This window comes from Stegastes partitus, unplaced genomic scaffold (genome assembly GCF_000690725.1).
Source record: "Stegastes partitus isolate 25-593 unplaced genomic scaffold, Stegastes_partitus-1.0.2 Scaffold1982, whole genome shotgun sequence".
Taxonomy (NCBI): Eukaryota; Metazoa; Chordata; class Actinopteri; family Pomacentridae; genus Stegastes; species Stegastes partitus.
Genome location: NW_007579713.1, coordinates 44871 through 56326, shown reverse-complemented (window position 1 = coordinate 56326; position 11456 = coordinate 44871). Strand labels below are relative to the sequence as shown.

The following is an 11456-nucleotide window of genomic DNA, read 5'->3' as shown; positions in this document are numbered from 1 at the left end:
TGACAGAAGTCAAAGGTGAAGCTTCTGTCCTACAGTTAAGGCAAATTTATGCACAAAGTGCTCCATCTAGTGGCAGAAAGCTCTCCCACAGCTGAATCTTAATTCATCAGCAGAAACACTTTAATACACATACAGTTGAAACCATACATTTACATACACTGTATAAAAAAGACACAAACTTTTTTTTCTCACTGTCTAAGATTAAATGTGAATAAACCTTTCCTGTTTTAGGTTAGTTAGGATTACTAAAATTATCTCTACTTATTAAATGCTACAATAATGAGAGAGAGAATGTTTTAGAGAACTTTTTTAAAACTGTTTTTCAAACTCAGAAGTTTACATACATTTCCTTAGTATTTGGTAGTATTGCCTTTAAACTGTATGACTTGGGTCAAACGTTCTGGGTTTCCTTCCACAAGCTTTCACAATAGTTTGATAGAGTTTTGGCCCATTCCTCCTGACAGAACTGGTGGAACTGAGTCAGGTTTGTAAGCTGCCTTGCTCCATACGCCTTTTCAGCTCTGCCCACAAATTTTCTACAGGATTGAGATCAGGGCTTTGTGATGGCCACTCCAAAACATTGACTTTGTTGTCCTGAAGCCACTTTGTAACTAATCTGGCAGTATGCTTCGGGTCATTGTCTATTTTGAAGACCTATTTGTGCCCAAGCTTTAACTTCGCTGATGTCTTGAGATGTTGCTTCAATATTTCCACATAATGTTCTTTCCTCATGACACCATCTATTTTGTGAAGTGCACCAGTACCTCCTGCAGTAAAACACCCCCACGACATGATGCTGCCACCCCCATGCTTCACAGTTGGGATGGTGTTCTCAGACTTCAAGCTTCCCCCTTTTAACTCCAAATGTAACGATGGTCATTAAGACCAAACAGTTCAGTTTTAGTTTCATCAGACCACAGGACATGTCTCCAAAAATGAAGGTCTTTTGCCCTGTGTGCATCTGCAAACTGTATGTTTCATTTGGAGTAATGTCTTCTTCCTCTCTCATCCTTTCAGTCCATGTCAGTACAGGACTCGTTTCACTGTGGATAATGACTCTCTGACCAGCTTCAGCAGCATCTTCACAAGGTCTTTTGCTTTTGTTTTGGGGTTGATGTGCACATTTCACCCCAGAACACTTCATCTCTGGGACACAGAGCCCGTCTCCTTCCTGAGCAGTATGATGGCTGGACATTCCCATGGTGTTTATACTTGCGTATAGTTGTTTGAACAGATGAACGTGGAACCTTCAGGCATCTGAAACTTGTGGAGGGCCACAATTCGCCTCCTGATATCTTGACTGATTTCTTTAGATTTTCCCGTGTTTTCACAAAAGGAGGCAGTGTGTTTGAGGTGTGCCTTAAAGTACATCTACAGGTGTGCCTCCAATTAACTCAAATGTTGTCAATTAACCTATCAAAAGCTTCCAAAGCCATGACATCATCATCTGGGCTTTCCCAAATAGTTTGAAGGCATAGTAATGTTAGTGTATGTAAACTTTTGACTTTTATGAAAGTAATAAAAAATTCTCCAGAAAATTCTCTCTCTCATTATTTTGACATATAACAAATAGAAATATTTTTGGTTATCCTAGCTGACCTAAAACAGGAAAAGTTTATTCTGATTTAATGTCAGATAGTAAGGATGTCTTTTTATATAGTGTATGTAAACTTCTGGTTTCAACTGTAGTTCTTCTCGAAGTTCTCATGCTAATAATGTACATGCCTGCAAGAATATTTCAGAGAACAGGCTACAAATGTGTGAAGCTGTAAAACAGTTTGGTATCAGTTCATCTTTGGAGGTGAATGGTAAAGTACACAAGCAGACTGAACACTTTACACATTTATTCTAATATTTCACAATAAAAGCATTATTTCTCTGTAATATTTATTTGTTATCACCATCATATTCATATATTTTGCAGAATGTCACTTCCAATTATTTTTTTGTAAAACAGAAAGTAAAGTTACAAAATTCTGCACATATTTGACCACAATTAAAAAATACTGTTACCCTTGTACATTTGAAAGTTTTTGTTACTTTGCAAGTGAAGATTTTACATGTAACGTGTTCACAGACATTCATTCATTTATTAGCAGTAAAACCCAATAATAATAATAAATACTAATATCTCATGAGCTACTTTTGATACTTTTAGTGCATTTTTTCCAATTATATTGACTTACTCCAGCTGTAAGTTGAAAAGTCTCCACTGTTAGCACAGTGATGAATCATAATAATCATCATAATCATAATAATAGCTGGTTAATGGATTAGCACTTGTTTTGTTTGGTAATAATCTGAATCATGTCTGCTTGTTTCTGTATTTGTGTTTTCTCAATTTGTCACATTTTTCTGTTTTCTGAGTTTGCTTGTATTTCGTCTGGTGAATGTGTTTTAAGTTGTAGCTTCAGAGTCGCCATATTTGAGTCTTTTTACTGCAAAAATGTCAAAAATTAACTGGATCCAGCTTCAAATGTGACACTGTGCTGCTTGTTGTTGGCTTGTATCATTTAAAACTGAATATTGTTGTGGCTTTTGTCTGTTGGTTTATTAAAAACACAAAACCTGAAGGCTATTTTGTGATTACTTTTTTTTAATTAATTGACTAATTACGACACTGATTGGCAGAACAACACAAATTACTACATCTGTTTAACCGTATTGCCATTCAGTATGTGTTCATACCACAAGCAGATTAAACAAAAACCTTTTATGTCCTTACAGCTACACCACAGTTAATCATTAAAAACGTGTAAATGCTCCATTTAAAAGCCAACTGAGATAAAGAGCTCCAGAACACTGTTCCATTGTAACTTTATTAACAGTTGGCCGCTGGTACACCTGCAGCACCTCCTGACTGAATCATATCTGCAGTCTCTCCTGCACTCTTACATAAACGTGTATTCATGTTGTGGTATTGAGTAACAGGACGAGAGGCGGATGTGAGCGGCATCCACCTGCAGCTGCTGTGCACAGCGAGCGGTTTGGAGATTCAGGTCAGATGCGCATTTCTACTCTTTGCTGCAAACTGCCTGCTGTGACACAACGAGTGCAGCTCAGGAGATGTTCAGTCTGGTTATTTATCATCTGTCAGGGCAGAGTGAGGAGCTTCTTTCATCATACAATGTTTATGTTGGAGCTTCTCGGTTTGCTTTGGTTTGATTCTGTCTTGGAACAACTTGCACATGATGCACTTTCACCTCAACACAAAGAAACATGAAGCACTGATGTGCAGAAACACATACAATGACACCCACTATACACCAAGTGCAAAATAAACAAAGTCCTCTGCATGAAATTAAAACAGGGACAAATTAAAATAACCTATTTCTAGGTTCTGTGGTATGTTTTCATCAACTAGTGCATTTCTCATTTCAGCAAAAGCACAAAATCTACATCTTTCATCAGGACACAAAGATGCTTTGGTGTGTTATTAGGATGAAAAGCAACAGTCGGCCACATACAGCATGTAACACATACTGAAATACTACACATCTACACAGTTCTAATGATAAACATCTGAATGCAATCTAATTATTTGGTCCCAAAACATAATGTGAGCATTTGTACAGCGGCCAATGATCCTTTAATTGACAATTCACTACTCAATTTTGCTGCAGTATCGAGAAAACCCATGAAGCATCGATTCACACGCTGCATTTGCATGTAGACAGGTCGATCACGGCTGAAGCTGCACCGACTTCCCATGAGCACTCAAGATAATTTGATTTTCTGTCACACAGCGTACAACAACACTCCATCAAGACAGTGTTCATTGATTGGAGAAAAAAAAAAGCCTCTGCTGCCGTGGTTATAGAACACAAGTGCAGTCAATAATGAAGAATCAAGATGTTTATCGCAACTGCAAGGCGGTAACATAAAGCTAAACATTTAAGTGTTGTCTTTGTCTGCACAATGAAAAGCTTCATTGTAGCGTATTTTATGCTAAGACCTATTTCTTTCTTTGCATCTTGGAATTTTCCACTGCCTTTTATGTCTTGTATAAATGCATCTTACTCTTGAGCCCTGAATTATTCATATCCACACCAAATATTGATTTATAGTGAATTTTTATTTGACCAGTAGGTTTCTTCTGCTTTGAAATGACTTAAACAAGCAACAAAAAACCTGATAAAGATAAACTATGTCGATTTTTTTGTTGTCGTGGTTCTTTTTTTCTTTTTTTTTTGAAACATTTTTACTAAATCTGTTCTGATCAAATTAAAATACAATATAAATCAAAATTTGGCATGAATATTAACAATGTTTAACTTAATTGCAAGTAAAGTGCTTTGTATCATCTAGTAAACCCACCCATCCATCCGTTTATATCTTATGATTGTGGTGCAAATTTAATTGATGACAAATAATTGTCATGTTGTTCACCTGTGATTGTTGGATCATCCACCACAGCTTTGTTTTTGTTATTAATCCACATTACGCCTTAAAGGGCTGCACAGTATCAAGTCTTGCTTTAACAGAAACCAGATAAACGTAGCATAATTGCACGATTTTTCCCTTTTTCTCGTCACTCGACCTTGTTGTTGTCCAACGTCCTGTCTACATACTCGCTCCACAAGCCTAATAACGTCCTGCATTGATGACTTGATTTTATCACTTCTTCATGTACATATTATCAGACTCAAGCTCATTTAAAAATGCAAGTTGATTTCCGTGCGTGTGGGCCTTTAAAGATTTATTTATTCTACAAAAAGGGTTGTAGATCATATTTAGAACCATTTAACATCCACATCTTTTTAAAGGAGGTGAAACTGGCTCTTATTATACAAAAGAGAGTAAGATTAATAAAAATATATAGATTAAGACAACAGCAAAAAGCTTATTGATTTGTTTGACTGTACTTATTGGACTCGACGTTCACAAAGATGAAGCGGCATTTTTCTTTCCATGTGGAACAAAAGTCAGTTGTGTTAAAGATGTTAGTGAGGAATTATAATTATATCCATGTTTTGTTTTTTTATTAACATTTTTCCTCATTCATCTGTCACCAAGTTTTTATTTGTCAACAGAGTCTTTGGAAAAGTTCACCTGGTCAAATAAAAACTCTATAACTTGTGATGTGGGATGGTTATGTAGCACTGGAGGATGAAACACACAGGTGAGTTGTTAATAAAGAAGCCAGCAGTCAGCTACGAGCTAGTTTATCATTAACATTAAAGTGTAGCAGCATTATATTGTGCTTCTGGGTGCTGTGCTGCCTCACCTGATGCACCTGAGTGGGTGGGGCTGAGTATTTAGGCTGCGACCCTCCTGTTTCCTTCTCTGCGCTCCCATCTGTGTCACTTCTGTGTGCAGGTCTGTCAGTCACAAAGCAACTGGTGTGTCCCCAGTCTGTGTGTGTGTGCGCTCATGTTCCCCAATCCTGGCTGGTTGTGGTAAAGTGCAGAGATGCTTGGGCCCTCTCCCTCCCTCCTTGGTGTGTGTGTGTGTGTGTATCCGCCACTCGTCATAGTTGCTGAAGGCCGGTGGCGGTGGTGATCTAGGTGGTGGTGTCCCCCTCCTTCGTGTGCTGTGATCCCCTGGGAATAGGTTTACCTCACTAAGAGTGTGTGACACATGTACGTGGGTGTTTTGCTTTATTTTGGGGAACTCCCCTCTCCTTCACTAGCCCCTGTCCGGCTGGTAAGCCTCAGCAGTCTGTTAGGTCCTTCTTGAATGGCAACATTTTAAAACTAACAACATGTATCTTCAAACTTGTGCAATAAAAGTATGTGACTGAATCTCGGCTCCCACGTCTCGTGCCTTGTGGGTAGAACGGACCTGTGTGCCTTCTTGTGTTCAAAGAGGGTAATTCTCTGGGTGCAATTCCCAGAGTGGCGTTATCGGGCACCTAATCCTCCTTTCAATTATCCTGGGATCATTTTAATGCATTGTGCATTGTTGTAGTCTGCCACAAAAGCATTAAAGGGTTTAGCTGTAGAGGGGAGGGCAACACACTAATCAGCAGGTCGATGTGTGCTAGCAGCCAGTAACCAAAACTACATACAAAATAAATCTACTCTTCCCCGTCCACTTCAGCCACTCCTGCTACTGGAGGCCAACACCAGCCTGCAGTGCTGAACAAATGGCAGGTTGTCAGCTAACCAGACAAATACTGAGAGCAAGAAAATATAAAAGAAGTCATATAAACCAAACGACAACCAGCACTTTACCTGTGAATGTAACACAATACAAATTAATCTCTTGTAATAACAGGTAAAAATGCAGCCAAATATCATAAAGACACTGGACTTTTCTGAGTCTGTAAAGAAAAAAAACTGCAAATTATTAACAGATCCACGTTTTATAATAAACCCAAACAAATTCCATATAAAAGAATTATTACCTCTGTGTGAGTTTTCACCACCACATGACCCTACCAGCTCAAACAATCCTAGTTAGAACTGAGTCTATTTGTTTTACTGAAGATGACACACCTGAGCTGCAGGTGAGCTGCTCTCACCCTGATTGGTCAAGCACTTCCGGTTGCTAGTGTCCCCCATTTACAGGTTAAAATCATTTGGGCTTAGAAAGCATTCAGAGTGCAAACCGACCCCTTCCTTAGCTAACTTAATTGTGTTTAATTTTCGAATTAATGAACGATTACGCGCGTGTTAATTCATAACGTCAAAATAAAAGCATGTATTTTTAAAGATGTTTTGCAAACTCAAAACTGTTCTCTTCTTGTCATTGTGGTGCTGAAAACTGAATCAGCCTCACATCTCCGAGCCTCGGGGATTTGTCTAGATTCGTGTTTCCCTCAGTTCCGACCAGTTTGTTATTCTGCGACTTTTATTTTGAAATGGCCTCTTTCTTTACAGAGAGGCGGCTCTCGTCGTGCATCAGAGCTTCACGCAGCAGAAACGCGGGGCTCACTCATCTTCCGTCTTTACTGTGTGCAGTGAACGCATCAGGAGAGAGAGAGAAAGAGAAAAGGCGCTCCTTCAGTCTGAACCTGGACTTTAATTTGGCGTTAAAACATGCCAGGATTCTAAAACATGCAGCTGCGTTCAGACAACAGGAGCTTCCGGCCTTAGAATAAACTTCATCCAAGTCATCTGCACTGAGAAGCAAAGGTAAGCTGCTCCAGACCAGAACACAATCCAATACAGAAGCTCCTTGTATAAATTGACTGATATAGCAGCTGCTCGCTTGTCTTCCTCTTTCTCTCTGTTTCACTTCTCTATCCTCCATCTCCACCTTGCACGTGTATTTGCTCTTATTTACTACAAAATATGCACTTTTTTAATTGAATGAAGTATTTTTTCACAAATCAGCTGCACCAACACACAGCAGCAAAGCTTTAAATTTGGCTTTTTGAGTGAATTATTGCTGTTATTTAAAGGCTGCTCTCCAATCAGAGCAATAATATCTTCTAGATATTCCTGAATTCAGCTAAAACTCATGCCAAATCTTACATTTCTGATGTAATATTTGCGTTATTAATGATCCTTTACTGGACTGTGCTGTTTGAGTCGCCTCCTTTGTTTCTTAGTTGCATGCATGTAGTCCCTCACTTTGGGGAAGTGGTTTTAAAAAGCCGCTGTTGATGTGAAAAAGAAATAAAAAGGAGGTTAAAGGAGGAAGTAAATGCAAAAGATACAATAGCCCAGCATGTGTTTATACATTTGGTCTGAACCAACTGACTGTCACCGCAGAGGTCAGGCATCAAGGTAAGAGGTTTGATCTCTGATGTCTGACCACCTTCTGAACGCTGTGGTGGAAGAAAACATCCACTGTGAGGCGGCTATTTAGAGTCATCATTTTCTGCATTAACCTTTTTTTTTCCCTTAGATAATAGTTGAGAAGCCCTTCAAAGTTACCAGATATCTCCAGTGGAATCTGTTTTAACAGCTTGTTTCACTTGACCAACACTCCACAACCAAAAGCAGACTCAGTTTACTGTCATTTACCGGAAAGAAATCCTTCTGAGAAGCTAAAACTGGACTGGTGGCATGTTGCCTCATTGGCTTACGAAACAACTAAAATAAGTCAGAAATGAATAAAAATGCTGCTGTATACTCTACTTTATCTCCACTTTATTCTACTCTGTCTGTTATTCTGCTGTGTTTTAGAGGAACATGTTGTACAGTGTTATTACTTATGATGTAATTTTACATCAAAAGCATATGAAACCTCGACAGCTTTCACAACTGAAACATCCCTTTTTGTTTGTGTCGACTCATGGAAAATGGCTAAATTAGGTGACAGTAGCACAATTGAGTATCTTTGGGTTTTGTTTTTTTTAGTCAAATCAACAATTTAAACGTCACCGTATTCAGAAATTTTTTTTCAGTACTTTTTGACATAGTTAGCAATGTGATCTGCAGGCTAATCAATAATGAAAATGCAAAAAGCAGTTGGAGCTCTTTGCTTTATTTCAGTTGTTTATGATCTCACATTTGTTTCAGTTAAATTACTTTTCAAGGCCTTTATTTTATATATAAAAGCAAAAACGAGAGAAAAATTAAACGTGTTTGCTTCTTTTCTTGAACAAGTAACCCTACAGTAATTCCTAAATGATCAAATTATCTGATTTAATCTCCTGCTGTCAAGCTGCTTTAGTCTGACGCCTGACTCTGAGCTCATCTTATCTCCTCTTTATTCTACTTTAAACCCGATTCTGTTATATTCTAGGGGTCATTTTGTACTGTGCTAAATTGTAGTTACTTTTAAGATCATGATTTTTTTAAAAAAAGAAACATTGAACATAAAAAGGACACTTAGCTACTCCAAGAAAACTACAGACAAACATTGTCTAGTTGATGCTTTTCTTTTCCGTTATGTGACAGAACATCTTAAGATTTTGAACTGTTAGCAACAATTTAAAGTTTTGAAAATGTCACCTTTAGACTCTAAGAACCTGATTTCTTTTTGCCCTTTTTTAATGGACACAATTAAAAATATAACTTGCAGGTGAATCAATAATGAGTTTGTAGGTGTTTTATTTCAGGTGTGTATGAGTAGAAGTTGTTTCATTTAAAGAACCGCCAAAAGATGTGAAACTGACCACATAAAAAAAAATCTAAAATGAATGAAAAGCCTCCAAAATAAATGACTTGTTTTACTGAAAAACAAACAGACAAACAAAGAAAAATTACTTTATTAGCAAAATATCTGCTCTAATCGCTTGCTTTGATTAGAACAATATGCTGCACATTTTGGGGGTAATTTTATCCCCAGTTTGTTCTGTTTTATACCCAATTCTGCTAGATTCTAGATGAACATATTGTTGTTACAACACATGAAGCATTCTTATTATTAAAGATGTCACCTTGGACTCTGGTGCTCCAAATAGCATTTTTTTCAGTACTTTCTTTTTTTCTTTTTTTTTGCATTACGGTAATTTCCGGACTATTGAGCGCATCTGAATATAAGCCGCACCCACTAACTTTAAAAAGAAAGCAAATTTGTACATATACAGGCTGCACTTGTCTATAAGCTGCAGGTGTCCATGTTGTAAAATGAGATATTTACAAAGAAAGATGTTACACAGAAAGATTTTTTCAACTTTTAATTAAATGCGTACTAGCAACATACACAAATACGTACAGTAAATGCTTTTTTCCGAACAGTGCCTGTAACACGCCCAGTTAAGAAAATAAAAAAACCAGTAGCCTACCAGGAAAAAGTCATTGATCGCTATCTTCATCTTCCTGCTGCGCACTAAAACCACTGAAGTCTTCTTCTTCAGTGTTGGAATTAAACAGCCTCAGAGTTACTTCGTCACAAACTTCCTCAGTCTCTCTTTCGTTGTCGTTCTCAATGTCACTTTCAAATTCGTAAAACTTGCAAAAATCCATAAATTAGTCATTGTTTAAGCTGTAGTGTTCAAAGCGTGTGAAAAAAGTAGCAGCTTATAGTCCGGAATTTCCGGTAATCTACGGATTAATAGATAATGAAAATTAGTTTTAAATGCAGCTCTGCAAAAAGCAGTCGGTTGCTTATTTCAGTTGTCTACGAGCTAACATGGTTTAATTTAAAGAACTGTCTGAGGCCTAAACATGTAAAGGTGTTGAATATTTTACATAAATAAGCAAAATGAACAGGCCTTTTTGCATCAGAATCCTTTCATAACCCCTCAGGTTTACTTTGTGACCCTTCTGAAGGTCACAGGCAGAAAACCACAAGACGTAGAAGTAGCTCCGCCTGAAGCAGCTCCAGCATTAAAATGTAGCTTCTGCGTTGATTCATTGGCACTAATCCAATCAGGGAGCACACGTTTCTTTATATGAAGGACTTCACATTCTCGAGGAGAATGTTGTTCTTTTGGTGCTTTTTACTCCACTGGACGTTTTAAAGGGGGTTGGCTCATGCGTCATTTGCTGCCAGTTTACCTGTAACACCTGCAGCGGTCGTGTACAGTCAAGTCCACTTTAGCAGGATTTTAAAATATTTGTACTTCACAAAGGTCAATCAGTGAATAACAGATTTGACATTTTTAATGCACAGCTGTGTAAAGTACTGTAGTTCCACCTTAATCAACAGTACAATACAACATACATATAAATGTATTTAGTATTCACCACCCAGTAATACGATATGTAAATTGGAGCATTTTTATGATGTCTGGGTACTTGACAACGTTATAAATGCAGGATATTTACTTGTATGGAGCATTAATAACGCTGTAGTATTGCTAGTATCTGTAAAGGTAACTTATGTGTATGTATTTATCTGCATGCTTGCTAATTAATGCTCATTATTTCATCTATTGATGTCAAAAAAGTATGAAAATATGTTATATCTGTGTTTCATCCAAAAACGGCAGCAGATATTTGCATTTCAGAAACTGGAACCACTGAATGTTCAATGTTTTTGCTTAAATATACAATAATATAAGAATACATATGAATAATGGATCAAGAAATGTATCATTTCATTGTCAAGGGTTGTAACCAGTTATTAATTAAGCTGCTAATCATTTTCCTTGTCAATCACTTATTTATAAAATTTCCGACAGCCCAAGTTGGTGTCTTTGAATGTCACAGCCAACAGGCCAAATCACAAGAAGCACTTACACTGAAGAAGCTAATATTTCTATCAGTAGTTTTTGTATAGGGCTGCAACTAATCATCAACCTTCAGGGTTTTCAAGTTGACATCCAAAGATATTCACTTTACCATCACAACATAAAAATATCTTCTTACTTTAAAAAAAAAATCAGATTTTCTTGTTTTACTTCCTCCACCACAGCTACCAGGTTTAAATATGACGACCAGCAGTCTGAACCCGTGCGTATGCATGGCTCTCTGCACTCATGCAGCTTGTGATGCAGGTGCATCGATGTGAGAACGAAAACGCCCCTTTAGTTAACAGCGAAACTTCACGCAACACTGCAAGCAACACTTCTTACCGCTGAAACCCTGTCTCCACACAGCACATGATTATGTGAGTGCATCATGGCAGACAGAGGATTTCTGCGGAGCTCGAGGAAAGAGTAGTTGATGCTC

General features: G+C 37.7%; 1 protein-coding gene across 1 annotated transcript in view; it reads left to right on the top strand.

Moving 5' to 3' along the window:
• The first annotated feature begins 6880 nt into the window (after positions 1–6880).
• Positions 6881–11456, top strand: part of grap2a (GRB2 related adaptor protein 2a) — a 20967-nt gene continuing 16391 nt past the window's right edge. Inside the window, exon 1 of the mRNA XM_008303328.1 lies at positions 6881–7079. The gene's annotated coding sequence lies outside the window, so the exon portion shown is untranslated. The remainder of the gene's footprint in view (positions 7080–11456) is intronic.